Genomic DNA, 17,654 nt, shown 5'->3' with positions numbered 1-17,654 from the left:
TGTGAGTATGTTGGAGCTTTGCAGAGAGCAAAGTTGTTGGCTGGGTATTTTTGTGGTGCTTCTGGTTTTAGAGTTAATTGGGATAAGAGTGAGTATAAGGTTTTTGGAAGGATGTATGAAGTAGAGGATGTAGGGGTGAAATGTGTAGACGGAGCGATTAAGGTGTTGGGAGTTAAATTTGATGAGAGGCTGGATGGAAGAGAAAGTTGGGAAGAGGTTGGTGTTAGAATAAAAAGGAAGTTGGATTTTTGGAGTATGAGAGAGTTGTCAATGATTGGTAAGATTGTGGTGATCAAGAGTGTGATATTGCCGATCCTGTTGTATGTGGCTTTGGTGTTTCCACCAGGTTATATGACACTGAGAAAGTTGAATAGGATTTTGTTTGTATTTTTCTGGGGGTCGAAAGTGGAGAAGGTGAGAAGAGAGAATGTGATGAAAGAGTGTAGGAATGGAGGAATGAATTTTCCTAATGTTGAAGTGTATCTGGGGATTAATCTATTGTTTGCTGTGAGGAGAAGTATGGGAGAGCAGTGGAAATTTGCATGTATGATGAGGTTTCTAGGAGGGGGTGTGTTATGCAGATTAGGGTGGATGGAGAGAGATCTGAGAAAGCCGTATGCTTTGGTGAGTCCTGGTTGGTATGGGTTTGTTGAGGTGTTCATGAGAAAGTTTGGTTTGATAGGTGTGAGACAGGATGTGTTAAAGGAGAAGAAGAGTATGGTGAAGTGTATTAGGGAGAAGGAAGTTCAGTGTAATATTAATATGGTGAGAGGACAGAATGTGAGTAAAGTGTGGAAGAGTTTGCAGACAGATGGTATGACTAATAGACAGAGAGAGATTGTATGGCAGAGTTTGCATGGTGCATTGCCAGTAAGAGAGGTACAGAAGAGTCGGGGGATTGGAAGGAGTGAGAGATGTCCGAGAGAGGGTTGTGGAGGGAATGAGAGTATTATGCATTTGTTTTGGAATTGTGATAGAGCGCAAGAAGTGTGGAAGGGAATTGGTCCGTTGGCCAAAGAATTGATGGGGGTAAGAAAGTGGTCTTTTGAAGTGATTATGTTTGGTCTGGCGGTGGTAGGTGGGAGGAAGGAGAGAATGTTATATGTGTTGTTAGCGATAATTAAGGAGGTATTGTGGGATGTTAGGAATTTGTATATATTTAAGAAGAAGGATGTGTCGGTTGAAGAGTGTATGAGAATGATATTAGATAGATTGCATACTGTATATTTGTGGGATAAGAAGAGATTTGGAGAGGATGATGCGGAGGGGACTTGGAAGTTTTTAAAATGGAGACACGTGGTGAGGGTTTGAGGGTGGTGTGTTGTTATGCTATGTACTTTGTTTTTGGGTGTATTTTGTTATATGTTGATAAAGTAACCTAATGATGAGTTTGATGAATTGTGACTAAGTTCAGTAAATCTGAGAGGCAAACGTGAAGTAAACCTGAACGATTAAGTTTTAATTCAAACCTGAAGGTTTTAAAAAAAAAAAAAAAAAAAAAAAAAAAAAAAAAAAAATCTGTTCTTATCAGTTTAATATCTGATACGTCCCCTATCTGGGGACCATATATTAAATGGATTTTTGAGAACGGGGGCCGATTTCGAAGCTTGCTTCCGTCGCCCTATGCATTGACCCGATATGGCAGTATCTTCGGGTACAGTGCACCACCCCCTTACAGGGTTAAAAAGAAAGATTCCTACTTTCATTGCTACCTGCTTGCTGGCTAGCCAGCTAGCCAGCCCTGTGGGCCTTGCTGCTGCAGCCAAAAAACAAAAGGTGGTGCTGCTGCTGCTGCTTCTGCTTGTGTCTGGCCGCTGTTGGAGCATCCAGGCACAGGACTTCTGCTGCTGCTGACTAAATGGCCTCCTTAATTGGATCATTTGAGTAGCCAGCACACCTGTGCAGGTAGGGCATGACATGATAGGCAGCTGCCTTGATAGCGGGTGGGTGCTGAATGTTCCTAATTGACAAAATAAGATTAATGCTTATGAAGAAATATAAAATCTCATCCCTTCCCCAATATCGCGCCACACCCCTACCCCTTAATTCCCTGGTTGAACTTGATGGACATATGTCTTTTTTCGACCGTACTAACTATGTAACTATGTAACATAACATGGGGGGGGTCTCCTGGCTGTTCACACAGGTGTGTCATTGCTGTACATTGACCATGCATTGCTTCTGTGGTATTGCAAAGGCAAAGACAAATGCTTCCAGCCATCCATTGCACTAATGGATTGGTCATCAGCTGGCTGTCTATGTCCCGCATCAATATAGACCAAAGTACAGAGGGTTAGGCTATGCTATTGTGCACCTACCTGATGCATCAGAAGGTGCGAGGCCCTTGCTAAATTCTGTGCACAGACTTTGAGATCTATACTTTAGACTGTATCTAAACCTGCTCCAACATGGACTGACATTCTGGCCTACTTTCAGCCGATGCGACTTGTCTGTCGCTGAACAGTCGCTTTTTATGTATTCAGCACCTATGTATAATGTTGTAAAAATGCTCTAGAAGCTAAAGTCGCAGAAATGTCACACATATTTGGCCTGCAACTTTCTGTGCGACAAATTCAGACAGGAAAAATCAGTATAAATCCTTAGAAAATTATCCCCCAGTGTCTCCATCTGCTGGCGGTATTGAATAAGCATTGCTGCACTGATGGGGTATGCATTAGACGAAAAAAAAGAAGAAAAAGAAGAATAATACGCCCAGAAAAGAGGCGAAAAGGAGAAAAACGTAAAAAAACGTGAAAAAAAAGTAAGAGGAAGAGAAGGGAAAAAAAGGTGGAAATGGGTTTAAAAGTGATTTCGGCGGAGAAATATATATATATATATATATATATATATATATATATATATATATATATACGCGCACACACACACATATATATAAACGTATTCTCCGTTGAGATATTGCAGCCGCTGCTGTGTCCAGGCCCAGGAGCCTTAGCACTGTGCTGTGATGTCACTCAATACCACTGACATCACTAGGTGTAAACAACATCTCTCCTTTGCTGTGTATGTGACTATGGAGCTGTTTGGTGATGTCGTCTATTATGGCCTTCATAGAAGCAACAGGAGATTGTTGCATCCATCTAGAACCCTCAGAACTACAGTGCTATGATGTCACTCACTTCCACAGGCCTTGCAGAGTGTAAACAACAACAACCCAGCTTTGTTGTGTATGTAACCATAGGGATTTGTGATGTCACCTAGAACCTTCACAGCAGCGACAGCTTTATGAGGAGCATCAGCACTGCTCTGCCTGAGCAGAACCATCACCGCCATAGGTTGTCAAATAACCCGGATTTAACCCACACAGGTAAGTCCAATGGGGTGCAGGCATGTCCTCTATGCTTACAGCTTCCCGTGGGTGTTGGTTTGATACCGTTTGGGGACAGCCAAGGAGGCATCTGCAGGCAACAAAGGTAGGTGTGTGCTTGTGTGTGTGTTTCCTATGCAGATCCTAAGCCCAGTGTCACATGCAAGTAGGAGGAGTAAGAAGGGTTCCTGGCAAATCCGGGTTATGGATTGCATTTAAAAAGGCCCCGTGGGAGTGCAATGGGCCCCTGTCTTGCTGCTTAGCAATAATGGTATGGGTTTAGGTTCTGCTGTGTGTACTGGTGGTTGACTGCCCCCCAGCCCAGAGTGTGCATGGAAAATTGTCTGGCAGCCTCCCTGACAGCAAGCAGTGATAGTGCCCATGAAGGGGACCTTGTTGGGCCCGCCCCTTTCACGGTTATCGCTTCTCGGCCTTTTGGCTAAGATCAAGTGTAGTATCTGTTCTTATCAGTTTAATATCTGATACGTCCCCTATCTGGGGACCATATATTAAATGGATTTTTGAGAACGGGGGCCGATTTCGAAGCTTGCTTCCGTCGCCCTATGCATTGACCCGATATGGCAGTATCTTCGGGTACAGTGCACCACCCCCTTACAGGGTTAAAAAGAAAGATTCCTACTTTCATTGCTACCTGCTTGCTGGCTAGCCAGCTAGCCAGCCCTGTGGGCCTTGCTGCTGCAGCCAAAAAACAAAAGGTGGTGCTGCTGCTGCTGCTGCTGCTTCTGCTTGTGTCTGGCCGCTGTTGGAGCGTCCAGGCACAGGACTTCTGCTGCTGCTGACTAAATGGCCTCCTTAATTGGATCATTTGAGTAGCCAGCACACCTGTGCAGGTAGGGCATGACATGATAGGCAGCTGCCTTGATAGCGGGTGGGTGCTGAATGTTCCTAATTGACAAAATAAGATTAATGCTTATGAAGAAATATAAAATCTCATCCCTTCCCCAATATCGCGCCACACCCCTACCCCTTAATTCCCTGGTTGAACTTGATGGACATATGTCTTTTTTCGACCGTACTAACTATGTAACTATGTAACATAACATGGGGGGGGTCTCCTGGCTGTTCACACAGGTGTGTCATTGCTGTACATTGACCATGCATTGCTTCTGTGGTATTGCAAAGGCAAAGACAAATGCTTCCAGCCATCCATTGCACTAATGGATTGGTCATCAGCTGGCTGTCTATGTCCCGCATCAATATAGACCAAAGTACAGAGGGTTAGGCTATGCTATTGTGCACCTACCTGATGCATCAGAAGGTGCGAGGCCCTTGCTAAATTCTGTGCACAGACTTTGAGATCTATACTTTAGACTGTATCTAAACCTGCTCCAACATGGACTGACATTCTGGCCTACTTTCAGCCGATGCGACTTGTCTGTCGCTGAACAGTCGCTTTTTATGTATTCAGCACCTATGTATAATGTTGTAAAAATGCTCTAGAAGCTAAAGTCGCAGAAATGTCACACATATTTGGCCTGCAACTTTCTGTGCGACAAATTCAGACAGGAAAAATCAGTATAAATCCTTAGAAAATTATCCCCCAGTGTCTCCATCTGCTGGCGGTATTGAATAAGCATTGCTGCACTGATGGGGTATGCATTAGACGAAAAAAAAGAAGAAAAAGAAGAATAATACGCCCAGAAAAGAGGCGAAAAGGAGAAAAACGTAAAAAAACGTGAAAAAAAAGTAAGAGGAAGAGAAGGGAAAAAAAGGTGGAAATGGGTTTAAAAGTGATTTCGGCGGAGAAATATATATATATATATATATATATATATATATATATATATACGCGCACACACACACATATATATAAACGTATTCTCCGTTGAGATATTGCAGCCGCTGCTGTGTCCAGGCCCAGGAGCCTTAGCACTGTGCTGTGATGTCACTCAATACCACTGACATCACTAGGTGTAAACAACATCTCTCCTTTGCTGTGTATGTGACTATGGAGCTGTTTGGTGATGTCGTCTATTATGGCCTTCATAGAAGCAACAGGAGATTGTTGCATCCATCTAGAACCCTCAGAACTACAGTGCTATGATGTCACTCACTTCCACAGGCCTTGCAGAGTGTAAACAACAACAACCCAGCTTTGTTGTGTATGTAACCATAGGGATTTGTGATGTCACCTAGAACCTTCACAGCAGCGACAGCTTTATGAGGAGCATCAGCACTGCTCTGCCTGAGCAGAACCATCACCGCCATAGGTTGTCAAATAACCCGGATTTAACCCACACAGGTAAGTCCAATGGGGTGCAGGCATGTCCTCTATGCTTACAGCTTCCCGTGGGTGTTGGTTTGATACCGTTTGGGGACAGCCAAGGAGGCATCTGCAGGCAACAAAGGTAGGTGTGTGCTTGTGTGTGTGTTTCCTATGCAGATCCTAAGCCCAGTGTCACATGCAAGTAGGAGGAGTAAGAAGGGTTCCTGGCAAATCCGGGTTATGGATTGCATTTAAAAAGGCCCCGTGGGAGTGCAATGGGCCCCTGTCTTGCTGCTTAGCAATAATGGTATGGGTTTAGGTTCTGCTGTGTGTACTGGTGGTTGACTGCCCCCCAGCCCAGAGTGTGCATGGAAAATTGTCTGGCTGCCTCCCTGACAGCAAGCAGTGATAGTGCCCATGAAGGGGACCTTGTTGGGCCCGCCCCTTTCACGGTTATCGCTTCTCGGCCTTTTGGCTAAGATCAAGTGTAGTATCTGTTCTTATCAGTTTAATATCTGATACGTCCCCTATCTGGGGACCATATATTAAATGGATTTTTGAGAACGGGGGCCGATTTCGAAGCTTGCTTCCGTCGCCCTATGCATTGACCCGATATGGCAGTATCTTCGGGTACAGTGCACCACCCCCTTACAGGGTTAAAAAGAAAGATTCCTACTTTCATTGCTACCTGCTTGCTGGCTAGCCAGCTAGCCAGCCCTGTGGGCCTTGCTGCTGCAGCCAAAAAACAAAAGGTGGTGCTGCTGCTGCTGCTTCTGCTTGTGTCTGGCCGCTGTTGGAGCGTCCAGGCACAGGACTTCTGCTGCTGCTGACTAAATGGCCTCCTTAATTGGATCATTTGAGTAGCCAGCACACCTGTGCAGGTAGGGCATGACATGATAGGCAGCTGCCTTGATAGCGGGTGGGTGCTGAATGTTCCTAATTGACAAAATAAGATTAATGCTTATGAAGAAATATAAAATCTCATCCCTTCCCCAATATCGCGCCACACCCCTACCCCTTAATTCCCTGGTTGAACTTGATGGACATATGTCTTTTTTCGACCGTACTAACTATGTAACTATGTAACATAACATGGGGGGGGTCTCCTGGCTGTTCACACAGGTGTGTCATTGCTGTACATTGACCATGCATTGCTTCTGTGGTATTGCAAAGGCAAAGACAAATGCTTCCAGCCATCCATTGCACTAATGGATTGGTCATCAGCTGGCTGTCTATGTCCCGCATCAATATAGACCAAAGTACAGAGGGTTAGGCTATGCTATTGTGCACCTACCTGATGCATCAGAAGGTGCGAGGCCCTTGCTAAATTCTGTGCACAGACTTTGAGATCTATACTTTAGACTGTATCTAAACCTGCTCCAACATGGACTGACATTCTGGCCTACTTTCAGCCGATGCGACTTGTCTGTCGCTGAACAGTCGCTTTTTATGTATTCAGCACCTATGTATAATGTTGTAAAAATGCTCTAGAAGCTAAAGTCGCAGAAATGTCACACATATTTGGCCTGCAACTTTCTGTGCGACAAATTCAGACAGGAAAAATCAGTATAAATCCTTAGAAAATTATCCCCCAGTGTCTCCATCTGCTGGCGGTATTGAATAAGCATTGCTGCACTGATGGGGTATGCATTAGACGAAAAAAAAGAAGAAAAAGAAGAATAATACGCCCAGAAAAGAGGCGAAAAGGAGAAAAACGTAAAAAAACGTGAAAAAAAAGTAAGAGGAAGAGAAGGGAAAAAAAGGTGGAAATGGGTTTAAAAGTGATTTCGGCGGAGAAATATATATATATATATATATATATATATATATACGCGCACACACACACATATATATAAACGTATTCTCCGTTGAGATATTGCAGCCGCTGCTGTGTCCAGGCCCAGGAGCCTTAGCACTGTGCTGTGATGTCACTCAATACCACTGACATCACTAGGTGTAAACAACATCTCTCCTTTGCTGTGTATGTGACTATGGAGCTGTTTGGTGATGTCGTCTATTATGGCCTTCATAGAAGCAACAGGAGATTGTTGCATCCATCTAGAACCCTCAGAACTACAGTGCTATGATGTCACTCACTTCCACAGGCCTTGCAGAGTGTAAACAACAACAACCCAGCTTTGTTGTGTATGTAACCATAGGGATTTGTGATGTCACCTAGAACCTTCACAGCAGCGACAGCTTTATGAGGAGCATCAGCACTGCTCTGCCTGAGCAGAACCATCACCGCCATAGGTTGTCAAATAACCCGGATTTAACCCACACAGGTAAGTCCAATGGGGTGCAGGCATGTCCTCTATGCTTACAGCTTCCCGTGGGTGTTGGTTTGATACCGTTTGGGGACAGCCAAGGAGGCATCTGCAGGCAACAAAGGTAGGTGTGTGCTTGTGTGTGTGTTTCCTATGCAGATCCTAAGCCCAGTGTCACATGCAAGTAGGAGGAGTAAGAAGGGTTCCTGGCAAATCCGGGTTATGGATTGCATTTAAAAAGGCCCCGTGGGAGTGCAATGGGCCCCTGTCTTGCTGCTTAGCAATAATGGTATGGGTTTAGGTTCTGCTGTGTGTACTGGTGGTTGACTGCCCCCCAGCCCAGAGTGTGCATGGAAAATTGTCTGGCAGCCTCCCTGACAGCAAGCAGTGATAGTGCCCATGAAGGGGACCTTGTTGGGCCCGCCCCTTTCACGGTTATCGCTTCTCGGCCTTTTGGCTAAGATCAAGTGTAGTATCTGTTCTTATCAGTTTAATATCTGATACGTCCCCTATCTGGGGACCATATATTAAATGGATTTTTGAGAACGGGGGCCGATTTCGAAGCTTGCTTCCGTCGCCCTATGCATTGACCCGATATGGCAGTATCTTCGGGTACAGTGCACCACCCCCTTACAGGGTTAAAAAGAAAGATTCCTACTTTCATTGCTACCTGCTTGCTGGCTAGCCAGCTAGCCAGCCCTGTGGGCCTTGCTGCTGCAGCCAAAAAACAAAAGGTGGTGCTGCTGCTGCTGCTTCTGCTTGTGTCTGGCCGCTGTTGGAGCGTCCAGGCACAGGACTTCTGCTGCTGCTGACTAAATGGCCTCCTTAATTGGATCATTTGAGTAGCCAGCACACCTGTGCAGGTAGGGCATGACATGATAGGCAGCTGCCTTGATAGCGGGTGGGTGCTGAATGTTCCTAATTGACAAAATAAGATTAATGCTTATGAAGAAATATAAAATCTCATCCCTTCCCCAATATCGCGCCACACCCCTACCCCTTAATTCCCTGGTTGAACTTGATGGACATATGTCTTTTTTCGACCGTACTAACTATGTAACTATGTAACATAACATGGGGGGGGTCTCCTGGCTGTTCACACAGGTGTGTCATTGCTGTACATTGACCATGCATTGCTTCTGTGGTATTGCAAAGGCAAAGACAAATGCTTCCAGCCATCCATTGCACTAATGGATTGGTCATCAGCTGGCTGTCTATGTCCCGCATCAATATAGACCAAAGTACAGAGGGTTAGGCTATGCTATTGTGCACCTACCTGATGCATCAGAAGGTGCGAGGCCCTTGCTAAATTCTGTGCACAGACTTTGAGATCTATACTTTAGACTGTATCTAAACCTGCTCCAACATGGACTGACATTCTGGCCTACTTTCAGCCGATGCGACTTGTCTGTCGCTGAACAGTCGCTTTTTATGTATTCAGCACCTATGTATAATGTTGTAAAAATGCTCTAGAAGCTAAAGTCGCAGAAATGTCACACATATTTGGCCTGCAACTTTCTGTGCGACAAATTCAGACAGGAAAAATCAGTATAAATCCTTAGAAAATTATCCCCCAGTGTCTCCATCTGCTGGCGGTATTGAATAAGCATTGCTGCACTGATGGGGTATGCATTAGACGAAAAAAAAGAAGAAAAAGAAGAATAATACGCCCAGAAAAGAGGCGAAAAGGAGAAAAACGTAAAAAAACGTGAAAAAAAAGTAAGAGGAAGAGAAGGGAAAAAAAGGTGGAAATGGGTTTAAAAGTGATTTCGGCGGAGAAATATATATATATATATATATATATATATATATATATACGCGCACACACACACATATATATAAACGTATTCTCCGTTGAGATATTGCAGCCGCTGCTGTGTCCAGGCCCAGGAGCCTTAGCACTGTGCTGTGATGTCACTCAATACCACTGACATCACTAGGTGTAAACAACATCTCTCCTTTGCTGTGTATGTGACTATGGAGCTGTTTGGTGATGTCGTCTATTATGGCCTTCATAGAAGCAACAGGAGATTGTTGCATCCATCTAGAACCCTCAGAACTACAGTGCTATGATGTCACTCACTTCCACAGGCCTTGCAGAGTGTAAACAACAACAACCCAGCTTTGTTGTGTATGTAACCATAGGGATTTGTGATGTCACCTAGAACCTTCACAGCAGCGACAGCTTTATGAGGAGCATCAGCACTGCTCTGCCTGAGCAGAACCATCACCGCCATAGGTTGTCAAATAACCCGGATTTAACCCACACAGGTAAGTCCAATGGGGTGCAGGCATGTCCTCTATGCTTACAGCTTCCCGTGGGTGTTGGTTTGATACCGTTTGGGGACAGCCAAGGAGGCATCTGCAGGCAACAAAGGTAGGTGTGTGCTTGTGTGTGTGTTTCCTATGCAGATCCTAAGCCCAGTGTCACATGCAAGTAGGAGGAGTAAGAAGGGTTCCTGGCAAATCCGGGTTATGGATTGCATTTAAAAAGGCCCCGTGGGAGTGCAATGGGCCCCTGTCTTGCTGCTTAGCAATAATGGTATGGGTTTAGGTTCTGCTGTGTGTACTGGTGGTTGACTGCCCCCCAGCCCAGAGTGTGCATGGAAAATTGTCTGGCAGCCTCCCTGACAGCAAGCAGTGATAGTGCCCATGAAGGGGACCTTGTTGGGCCCGCCCCTTTCACGGTTATCGCTTCTCGGCCTTTTGGCTAAGATCAAGTGTAGTATCTGTTCTTATCAGTTTAATATCTGATACGTCCCCTATCTGGGGACCATATATTAAATGGATTTTTGAGAACGGGGGCCGATTTCGAAGCTTGCTTCCGTCGCCCTATGCATTGACCCGATATGGCAGTATCTTCGGGTACAGTGCACCACCCCCTTACAGGGTTAAAAAGAAAGATTCCTACTTTCATTGCTACCTGCTTGCTGGCTAGCCAGCTAGCCAGCCCTGTGGGCCTTGCTGCTGCAGCCAAAAAACAAAAGGTGGTGCTGCTGCTGCTGCTTCTGCTTGTGTCTGGCCGCTGTTGGAGCGTCTAGGCACAGGACTTCTGCTGCTGACTAAATGGCCTCCTTAATTGGATCATTTGAGTAGCCAGCACACCTGTGCAGGTAGGGCATGACATGATAGGCAGCTGCCTTGATAGCGGGTGGGTGCTGAATGTTCCTAATTGACAAAATAAGATTAATGCTTATGAAGAAATATAAAATCTCATCCCTTCCCCAATATCGCGCCACACCCCTACCCCTTAATTCCCTGGTTGAACTTGATGGACATATGTCTTTTTTCGACCGTACTAACTATGTAACTATGTAACATAACATGGGGGGGGTCTCCTGGCTGTTCACACAGGTGTGTCATTGCTGTACATTGACCATGCATTGCTTCTGTGGTATTGCAAAGGCAAAGACAAATGCTTCCAGCCATCCATTGCACTAATGGATTGGTCATCAGCTGGCTGTCTATGTCCCGCATCAATATAGACCAAAGTACAGAGGGTTAGGCTATGCTATTGTGCACCTACCTGATGCATCAGAAGGTGCGAGGCCCTTGCTAAATTCTGTGCACAGACTTTGAGATCTATACTTTAGACTGTATCTAAACCTGCTCCAACATGGACTGACATTCTGGCCTACTTTCAGCCGATGCGACTTGTCTGTCGCTGAACAGTCGCTTTTTATGTATTCAGCACCTATGTATAATGTTGTAAAAATGCTCTAGAAGCTAAAGTCGCAGAAATGTCACACATATTTGGCCTGCAACTTTCTGTGCGACAAATTCAGACAGGAAAAATCAGTATAAATCCTTAGAAAATTATCCCCCAGTGTCTCCATCTGCTGGCGGTATTGAATAAGCATTGCTGCACTGATGGGGTATGCATTAGACGAAAAAAAAGAAGAAAAAGAAGAATAATACGCCCAGAAAAGAGGCGAAAAGGAGAAAAACGTAAAAAAACGTGAAAAAAAAGTAAGAGGAAGAGAAGGGAAAAAAAGGTGGAAATGGGTTTAAAAGTGATTTCGGCGGAGAATATATATATATATATATATATATATATATATATATATATATACGCGCACACACACACATATATATAAACGTATTCTCCGTTGAGATATTGCAGCCGCTGCTGTGTCCAGGCCCAGGAGCCTTAGCACTGTGCTGTGATGTCACTCAATACCACTGACATCACTAGGTGTAAACAACATCTCTCCTTTGCTGTGTATGTGACTATGGAGCTGTTTGGTGATGTCGTCTATTATGGCCTTCATAGAAGCAACAGGAGATTGTTGCATCCATCTAGAACCCTCAGAACTACAGTGCTATGATGTCACTCACTTCCACAGGCCTTGCAGAGTGTAAACAACAACAACCCAGCTTTGTTGTGTATGTAACCATAGGGATTTGTGATGTCACCTAGAACCTTCACAGCAGCGACAGCTTTATGAGGAGCATCAGCACTGCTCTGCCTGAGCAGAACCATCACCGCCATAGGTTGTCAAATAACCCGGATTTAACCCACACAGGTAAGTCCAATGGGGTGCAGGCATGTCCTCTATGCTTACAGCTTCCCGTGGGTGTTGGTTTGATACCGTTTGGGGACAGCCAAGGAGGCATCTGCAGGCAACAAAGGTAGGTGTGTGCTTGTGTGTGTGTTTCCTATGCAGATCCTAAGCCCAGTGTCACATGCAAGTAGGAGGAGTAAGAAGGGTTCCTGGCAAATCCGGGTTATGGATTGCATTTAAAAAGGCCCCGTGGGAGTGCAATGGGCCCCTGTCTTGCTGCTTAGCAATAATGGTATGGGTTTAGGTTCTGCTGTGTGTACTGGTGGTTGACTGCCCCCCAGCCCAGAGTGTGCATGGAAAATTGTCTGGCAGCCTCCCTGACAGCAAGCAGTGATAGTGCCCATGAAGGGGACCTTGTTGGGCCCGCCCCTTTCACGGTTATCGCTTCTCGGCCTTTTGGCTAAGATCAAGTGTAGTATCTGTTCTTATCAGTTTAATATCTGATACGTCCCCTATCTGGGGACCATATATTAAATGGATTTTTGAGAACGGGGGCCGATTTCGAAGCTTGCTTCCGTCGCCCTATGCATTGACCCGATATGGCAGTATCTTCGGGTACAGTGCACCACCCCCTTACAGGGTTAAAAAGAAAGATTCCTACTTTCATTGCTACCTGCTTGCTGGCTAGCCAGCTAGCCAGCCCTGTGGGCCTTGCTGCTGCAGCCAAAAAACAAAAGGTGGTGCTGCTGCTGCTGCTTCTGCTTGTGTCTGGCCGCTGTTGGAGCGTCCAGGCACAGGACTTCTGCTGCTGCTGACTAAATGGCCTCCTTAATTGGATCATTTGAGTAGCCAGCACACCTGTGCAGGTAGGGCATGACATGATAGGCAGCTGCCTTGATAGCGGGTGGGTGCTGAATGTTCCTAATTGACAAAATAAGATTAATGCTTATGAAGAAATATAAAATCTCATCCCTTCCCCAATATCGCGCCACACCCCTACCCCTTAATTCCCTGGTTGAACTTGATGGACATATGTCTTTTTTCGACCGTACTAACTATGTAACTATGTAACATAACATGGGGGGGGTCTCCTGGCTGTTCACACAGGTGTGTCATTGCTGTACATTGACCATGCATTGCTTCTGTGGTATTGCAAAGGCAAAGACAAATGCTTCCAGCCATCCATTGCACTAATGGATTGGTCATCAGCTGGCTGTCTATGTCCCGCATCAATATAGACCAAAGTACAGAGGGTTAGGCTATGCTATTGTGCACCTACCTGATGCATCAGAAGGTGCGAGGCCCTTGCTAAATTCTGTGCACAGACTTTGAGATCTATACTTTAGACTGTATCTAAACCTGCTCCAACATGGACTGACATTCTGGCCTACTTTCAGCCGATGCGACTTGTCTGTCGCTGAACAGTCGCTTTTTATGTATTCAGCACCTATGTATAATGTTGTAAAAATGCTCTAGAAGCTAAAGTCGCAGAAATGTCACACATATTTGGCCTGCAACTTTCTGTGCGACAAATTCAGACAGGAAAAATCAGTATAAATCCTTAGAAAATTATCCCCCAGTGTCTCCATCTGCTGGCGGTATTGAATAAGCATTGCTGCACTGATGGGGTATGCATTAGACGAAAAAAAAGAAGAAAAAGAAGAATAATACGCCCAGAAAAGAGGCGAAAAGGAGAAAAACGTAAAAAAACGTGAAAAAAAAGTAAGAGGAAGAGAAGGGAAAAAAAGGTGGAAATGGGTTTAAAAGTGATTTCGGCGGAGAAATATATATATATATATATATATATATATATATATATATATATATACGCGCACACACACACATATATATAAACGTATTCTCCGTTGAGATATTGCAGCCGCTGCTGTGTCCAGGCCCAGGAGCCTTAGCACTGTGCTGTGATGTCACTCAATACCACTGACATCACTAGGTGTAAACAACATCTCTCCTTTGCTGTGTATGTGACTATGGAGCTGTTTGGTGATGTCGTCTATTATGGCCTTCATAGAAGCAACAGGAGATTGTTGCATCCATCTAGAACCCTCAGAACTACAGTGCTATGATGTCACTCACTTCCACAGGCCTTGCAGAGTGTAAACAACAACAACCCAGCTTTGTTGTGTATGTAACCATAGGGATTTGTGATGTCACCTAGAACCTTCACAGCAGCGACAGCTTTATGAGGAGCATCAGCACTGCTCTGCCTGAGCAGAACCATCACCGCCATAGGTTGTCAAATAACCCGGATTTAACCCACACAGGTAAGTCCAATGGGGTGCAGGCATGTCCTCTATGCTTACAGCTTCCCGTGGGTGTTGGTTTGATACCGTTTGGGGACAGCCAAGGAGGCATCTGCAGGCAACAAAGGTAGGTGTGTGCTTGTGTGTGTGTTTCCTATGCAGATCCTAAGCCCAGTGTCACATGCAAGTAGGAGGAGTAAGAAGGGTTCCTGGCAAATCCGGGTTATGGATTGCATTTAAAAAGGCCCCGTGGGAGTGCAATGGGCCCCTGTCTTGCTGCTTAGCAATAATGGTATGGGTTTAGGTTCTGCTGTGTGTACTGGTGGTTGACTGCCCCCCAGCCCAGAGTGTGCATGGAAAATTGTCTGGCAGCCTCCCTCACAGCAAGCAGTGATAGTGCCCATGAAGGGGACCTTGTTGGGCCCGCCCCTTTCACGGTTATCGCTTCTCGGCCTTTTGGCTAAGATCAAGTGTAGTATCTGTTCTTATCAGTTTAATATCTGATACGTCCCCTATCTGGGGACCATATATTAAATGGATTTTTGAGAACGGGGGCCGATTTCGAAGCTTGCTTCCGTCGCCCTATGCATTGACCCGATATGGCAGTATCTTCGGGTACAGTGCACCACCCCCTTACAGGGTTAAAAAGAAAGATTCCTACTTTCATTGCTACCTGCTTGCTGGCTAGCCAGCTAGCCAGCCCTGTGGGCCTTGCTGCTGCAGCCAAAAAACAAAAGGTGGTGCTGCTGCTGCTGCTTCTGCTTGTGTCTGGCCGCTGTTGGAGCGTCCAGGCACAGGACTTCTGCTGCTGCTGACTAAATGGCCTCCTTAATTGGATCATTTGAGTAGCCAGCACACCTGTGCAGGTAGGGCATGACATGATAGGCAGCTGCCTTGATAGCGGGTGGGTGCTGAATGTTCCTAATTGACAAAATAAGATTAATGCTTATGAAGAAATATAAAATCTCATCCCTTCCCCAATATCGCGCCACACCCCTACCCCTTAATTCCCTGGTTGAACTTGATGGACATATGTCTTTTTTCGACCGTACTAACTATGTAACTATGTAACATAACATGGGGGGGGTCTCCTGGCTGTTCACACAGGTGTGTCATTGCTGTACATTGACCATGCATTGCTTCTGTGGTATTGCAAAGGCAAAGACAAATGCTTCCAGCCATCCATTGCACTAATGGATTGGTCATCAGCTGGCTGTCTATGTCCCGCATCAATATAGACCAAAGTACAGAGGGTTAGGCTATGCTATTGTGCACCTACCTGATGCATCAGAAGGTGCGAGGCCCTTGCTAAATTCTGTGCACAGACTTTGAGATCTATACTTTAGACTGTATCTAAACCTGCTCCAACATGGACTGACATTCTGGCCTACTTTCAGCCGATGCGACTTGTCTGTCGCTGAACAGTCGCTTTTTATGTATTCAGCACCTATGTATAATGTTGTAAAAATGCTCTAGAAGCTAAAGTCGCAGAAATGTCACACATATTTGGCCTGCAACTTTCTGTGCGACAAATTCAGACAGGAAAAATCAGTATAAATCCTTAGAAAATTATCCCCCAGTGTCTCCATCTGCTGGCGGTATTGAATAAGCATTGCTGCACTGATGGGGTATGCATTAGACGAAAAAAAAGAAGAAAAAGAAGAATAATACGCCCAGAAAAGAGGCGAAAAGGAGAAAAACGTAAAAAAACGTGAAAAAAAAGTAAGAGGAAGAGAAGGGAAAAAAAGGTGGAAATGGGTTTAAAAGTGATTTCGGCGGAGAAATATATATATATATATATATATATATATATATATATATATATACGCGCACACACACACATATATATAAACGTATTCTCCGTTGAGATATTGCAGCCGCTGCTGTGTCCAGGCCCAGGAGCCTTAGCACTGTGCTGTGATGTCACTCAATACCACTGACATCACTAGGTGTAAACAACATCTCTCCTTTGCTGTGTATGTGACTATGGAGCTGTTTGGTGATGTCGTCTATTATGGCCTTCATAGAAGCAACAGGAGATTGTTGCATCCATCTAGAACCCTCAGAACTACAGTGCTATGATGTCACTCACTTCCACAGGCCTTGCAGAGTGTAAACAACAACAACCCAGCTTTGTTGTGTATGTAACCATAGGGATTTGTGATGTCACCTAGAACCTTCACAGCAGCGACAGCTTTATGAGGAGCATCAGCACTGCTCTGCCTGAGCAGAACCATCACCGCCATAGGTTGTCAAATAACCCGGATTTAACCCACACAGGTAAGTCCAATGGGGTGCAGGCATGTCCTCTATGCTTACAGCTTCCCGTGGGTGTTGGTTTGATACCGTTTGGGGACAGCCAAGGAGGCATCTGCAGGCAACAAAGGTAGGTGTGTGCTTGTGTGTGTGTTTCCTATGCAGATCCTAAGCCCAGTGTCACATGCAAGTAGGAGGAGTAAGAAGGGTTCCTGGCAAATCCGGGTTATGGATTGCATTTAAAAAGGCCCCGTGGGAGTGCAATGGGCCCCTGTCTTGCTGCTTAGCAATAATGGTATGGGTTTAGGTTCTGCTGTGTGTACTGGTGGTTGACTGCCCCCCAGCCCAGAGTGTGCATGGAAAATTGTCTGGCAGCCTCCCTGACAGCAAGCAGTGATAGTGCCCATGAAGGGGACCTTGTTGGGCCCGCCCCTTTCACGGTTATCGCTTCTCGGCCTTTTGGCTAAGATCAAGTGTAGTATCTGTTCTTATCAGTTTAATATCTGATACGTCCCCTATCTGGGGACCATATATTAAATGGATTTTTGAGAACGGGGGCCGATTTCGAAGCTTGCTTCCGTCGCCCTATGCATTGACCCGATATGGCAGTATCTTCGGGTACAGTGCACCACCCCCTTACAGGGTTAAAAAGAAAGATTCCTACTTTCATTGCTACCTGCTTGCTGGCTAGCCAGCTAGCCAGCCCTGTGGGCCTTGCTGCTGCAGCCAAAAAACAAAAGGTGGTGCTGCTGCTGCTGCTTCTGCTTGTGTCTGGCCGCTGTTGGAGCGTCCAGGCACAGGACTTCTGCTGCT

At 45.4% G+C, this 17,654-nt stretch overlaps 8 non-coding genes across 8 annotated transcripts; all 8 read left to right on the top strand.

Moving 5' to 3' along the window:
- Positions 1-1,472: 1,472 nt before the first annotated feature.
- Positions 1,473-1,670, top strand: LOC130339859 (U2 spliceosomal RNA). The gene has a single exon (XR_008880107.1). It is a non-coding gene; the product is annotated as a U2 spliceosomal RNA (small nuclear RNA).
- A 2,074-nt stretch (positions 1,671-3,744) lies between these two features.
- On the top strand, positions 3,745-3,935 carry LOC130339843 (U2 spliceosomal RNA). Its single transcript, XR_008880093.1, has one exon. It is a non-coding gene; the product is annotated as a U2 spliceosomal RNA (small nuclear RNA).
- A 2,072-nt stretch (positions 3,936-6,007) lies between these two features.
- On the top strand, positions 6,008-6,198 carry LOC130339842 (U2 spliceosomal RNA). Its single transcript, XR_008880092.1, has one exon. It is a non-coding gene; the product is annotated as a U2 spliceosomal RNA (small nuclear RNA).
- Positions 6,199-8,256: 2,058 nt separating this feature from the next.
- LOC130339841 (U2 spliceosomal RNA) lies at positions 8,257-8,447 on the top strand. The gene has a single exon (XR_008880091.1). It is a non-coding gene; the product is annotated as a U2 spliceosomal RNA (small nuclear RNA).
- Positions 8,448-10,509: 2,062 nt separating this feature from the next.
- Positions 10,510-10,700, top strand: LOC130339838 (U2 spliceosomal RNA). Its single transcript, XR_008880089.1, has one exon. It is a non-coding gene; the product is annotated as a U2 spliceosomal RNA (small nuclear RNA).
- A 2,064-nt stretch (positions 10,701-12,764) lies between these two features.
- Positions 12,765-12,955, top strand: LOC130339837 (U2 spliceosomal RNA). Its single transcript, XR_008880088.1, has one exon. It is a non-coding gene; the product is annotated as a U2 spliceosomal RNA (small nuclear RNA).
- A 2,070-nt stretch (positions 12,956-15,025) lies between these two features.
- On the top strand, positions 15,026-15,216 carry LOC130339836 (U2 spliceosomal RNA). The gene has a single exon (XR_008880087.1). It is a non-coding gene; the product is annotated as a U2 spliceosomal RNA (small nuclear RNA).
- Positions 15,217-17,284: 2,068 nt separating this feature from the next.
- On the top strand, positions 17,285-17,475 carry LOC130339835 (U2 spliceosomal RNA). The gene has a single exon (XR_008880086.1). It is a non-coding gene; the product is annotated as a U2 spliceosomal RNA (small nuclear RNA).
- Positions 17,476-17,654: the final 179 nt, after the last annotated feature.

The sequence above is a fragment of the Hyla sarda genome, unplaced genomic scaffold, assembly GCF_029499605.1.
Source record: "Hyla sarda isolate aHylSar1 unplaced genomic scaffold, aHylSar1.hap1 scaffold_555, whole genome shotgun sequence".
Taxonomy (NCBI): domain Eukaryota; kingdom Metazoa; phylum Chordata; class Amphibia; order Anura; family Hylidae; genus Hyla; species Hyla sarda.
Note: the sequence above shows the minus strand (reverse complement) of the source record. Positions and strands in the feature narration are given on the sequence as shown.